At 42.1% G+C, this 3,659-nt stretch overlaps 1 long non-coding RNA gene across 2 annotated transcripts; it reads right to left on the reverse strand.

Annotated features, from left to right (window-relative positions):
- Positions 1-259: 259 nt before the first annotated feature.
- Positions 260-1,692, reverse strand: LOC143380530 (uncharacterized). Of its 2 annotated transcripts, none has more exons than XR_013088640.1 (2): positions 1,455-1,692; positions 260-724 (listed from the first exon to the last, which is right to left on the reverse strand). It is a non-coding gene; the product is annotated as an uncharacterized LOC143380530 (long non-coding RNA). The 2 variants fall into 2 exon arrangements; XR_013088639.1 differs by having other exon boundaries at positions 1,393-1,692.
- Positions 1,693-3,659: the final 1,967 nt, after the last annotated feature.

Consider the following 3,659-nt stretch of genomic DNA (forward strand, 5'->3'; position numbering starts at 1 on the left):
CACCCCCATCCCTTTTTATATTTTATTCAAAGACAGGGTTCTCACTGAGTTGCTTAGGGCCTCCCTAAGTTGCTGAGGCTGGCTTTGAACTCGAAATCCTCCTGCCTCAGCCTCTGGAGCCTCTGGGATTACAGGCAGGCACCACTGCATCCAGCTTCTGTAAGGTTTTACTCCAGGGTGAGCAGCAATTTAGGACCAACAGATTGGTATTATCCATCATATTGAATTAATAATATCACTTATTAACAAATAAGAGGAATTAACATTTAATAGTATATATGGATTGCATTTTATTGTATTCATTGTCTTACTTGTTTCAAAATTCTAAAACCGTTTGTGTAAGGAAATGTCTAGTTTTAGGATTACATGTGTGAGTAACATTTTGACTAGAATTCTCAGAACCCATACTGGAGGGCCGCGAGAAAACTTTTTGTTTGAGCCTTGTGCAGTCATAGAACAATTTTTAAACTGGAAAGTTCTTCAGAGATTCAGTAGAGAGGAAACTAAAACCCCAAGAGATTAAAGGACCTTCCCAAGGCCAGACAGCTAATCCACAGCAGGGCTGTGAGGAGCATCAGGTCGCAGGGTGTCCTGCCCGGGCCCCCTTCCAAGGCACGGCTGTTCAGAGCTGTGATCCAGGAAGGTGGATTATTCAGCCCAGGAGGCCCGGAATGCAATCTCTTGTCTGAGACAGAGCTTTGCTTTTCCTTTTGCAGGTCTCTGACTTGTGGAATACAAGTTGAAAGACAAGAAGTTTAGAGAGGAGAGTGAAGAAGAGAACCCACTCCACCCCTAGCACCCTACCAAGGCCAAGGTCACTGCAAACTCTGGCTCCAGCATGTGCAAGTACATGCCAAAGGTGGCAACAGCTGTGCCGAAGGGCTATTTTTAACATTTCTAAACCACCCTGGTTGCATGCCTTAGAAAATGGGCTACATAATGGTTCTCTGTTGGAAGGTTCTTTTTTGCTTTTTTTTTTTTAAAAAAAAAAAAAAAAGATTCACTTTTCTAAGGGCATCTACACTGAAGGGCAGCGGATAAATTCTAAAATTCATCTTCTTGTTTTTAAACCTTTAGTTGATAGTGAAATGACAGCAGTGTGATAATTATTGATTTCAAACTTAGAACTTGCCCTGTTTGTAGATGGAATTCACCTGAAACATTCTAATATGACCTATGTTCTATTGGTTCTAACCATGCACCAAATATGCAGGGATGTTCCAAGCTGGTTTTTAGGGGTGCCCAGGGATTCCTTCCGAATGCTCACAAACGCGTCGACTTAGTTGCCAAATGGGGTCAGCCCGTCCTACAGCTTGATTTCCTCTGTCCTGGCCCTGTTACTGGTCTGACCTCGTGTCTCCCTTTCCCAGGCCCCTTCCTACCCTGGCGCACCTGCTGGTCCTGCTGCTGTCTCTCTGAGAGCCCACTCCTTCCCGGTTAGTAGACCCCTGCACCTGCAGTCTCCGCTGTGACCTCTGCCATCCTGGGCTCGCAGACTTCTGTTGTGAAAGGAGGGAGGAGATGAACTGGGTTTAAGAGCTGACTGCAACGTTAAGCTAAGAAAGTGGCAAAGAAATCACCCAATGCAGAGAGTAGTTTTTAAACTGAGGGTCGGATGGCTCTGCGACCTTAAGAGTCAGCTTCCATGGTGGAACCAGCGCTGGAGACAGCGTGCACCTGGAATCTCTTTATTTTTATAGGGGGACTAACAAAGGAGTTTCATAGAATGTTCTTCACTAAATAAGGCAGGGATAAGGTTTCAAGGGTGGAGTCTTGCTTCCTGATGTCTTGTGGTCAGCAGATTGATTGACATCTTGGCAAGTCACACCCATCTCAGGGGCCTTGTGGGACCTTTAGGCAGAACTTGAGGGGAAGGAGCACCGGCATCATGCCAGTGCATGACAGGGAGCCTGCAATGCCAGGCCTGTCTCCTCACATGGCTGCAATGCACAAGAGCTCACACACAGCCCACGGATGGCTGGCCACAGGGAGTGGGGCGAAGGGTCTGTATGACTTTAAGATCTTGAAGTGTAGACAGTGTCATGGCATGAACTGAACTGTTTCCTCCTCGGGATCTATAGTCCCTTTTTGAAGCTTCCTAATTAAGAATACATTATATATATAAATAAAATATATAATATGTGATATATATTATACTATATAATGTATATATATTTTATACTATATAATATATATGTATATACTATGTAATATATACTATGTTTTATTTATATATATATATATATATATATATATATATATATATATATATATATATATATATATATATAAAATAAATTTTTTTTGGTACTGGGGATTAACCCAGGGGTGCTTAACCACTGAGCCACATCCCCAGCCCTTTTTAATATTTTATTTAGAGACAGGGTCTTCTTGAGATGCTTAGGGCTAAGTTGCTGAGGCTGGCCTTGAACTTGAGATCCTCCTGCCTCAGCCTCCAGAGCCGTTGGGATTACAGGCATATGCCACCATGTCTGGTCATTTTATTAATTTTAAAGCATTTTTCCCCCTGAGAAGGGGTCCATAGGCTTCCTAGACTGCCAAAGGGGTCTGTGGCACAGTGTTTAAGAAACACTGCCCTAGAGGGTGGTTTATCATAAAGGATATTAGAAGTTATTTTTTCATTTTTGTAATCAGAGAGTTTATCCCTAGAGATAGTCAAGTTGTGAGCTCTGCTCTTGCAGAATGAGAAGACTCACTGGGACATCACTTGTTAGTTCTACTACGATCTTGGGTCCCAATTTTTCTTCCCTCGACAGAGGACTTTGTCATCTGACTTAACAAAACCCTGGCCCTGGCTGGTGGAGTTTCCAGGTGGGTTTTTGAGTGTCCTTTTCCAGCAAGGTGCATGTTGTGGGCTGAGTTCTACCAACCAAAAAGATATTGAGGTTCTAACCCCTGCCACCAGTGAATGTGGCTGTATTGGAAATAAGTTCTTTTTTATTTTTGGTTTTTCTTAGTTAAACATGACAGTAGAATTCATTTTGATAAAATTAATCACACACACACTATATATATATCTTATTCTCATTAGGACCCATTCTTGTGGGTGGACACAATGGTGGGGTTCACGTAGGTGTTTTCATATGTGTCATAGGAATATTATGTTAGATTTATTCTACTGTTTTTCCTATTTCCATCACCCCTCCATCCCTTTATTCCCCTTTGTCTAATCTACCGAACCTCTCTTCTTCCCCTCCCCACCTTTATTGTGTTTAGCAACCACATATCAGCAAAACCATATGGCTTTTGGTTTTGGGGGGGATTGGCTTATTTCACTTAGCACGATAATCTCCAGATCCTTCCATTTACTGGCAAATTTCATTCTTTTTTATGGTTGAGTAATACTCCATTGTGTATATGTACCACGTTTCTTTATCCATTCATTTGTTGATGAGCATCTAGGTCAGTTCCACAGCTCGGCTATTGTGAATTGAGCTGCTATAAGCATTAATGTGGTTGCATCACTGTAGGGTACTGATTTTAAGCCCTTTGGATATATGCTGAGGAGTGGGATAGGTAGATGAGAGAGAGGTGTTAACCTTTATCCTAGTATGGATTTCCATAATATATGATTCCATTGTATATGGATTTCTAGTTTTCCTAGCACCCTTTGTTGAAGAGGCTGTCTTTTCTCCTGT

The sequence above is a fragment of the Callospermophilus lateralis genome, chromosome 14, assembly GCF_048772815.1.
Source record: "Callospermophilus lateralis isolate mCalLat2 chromosome 14, mCalLat2.hap1, whole genome shotgun sequence".
NCBI lineage: Eukaryota > Metazoa > Chordata > Mammalia > Rodentia > Sciuridae > Callospermophilus > Callospermophilus lateralis.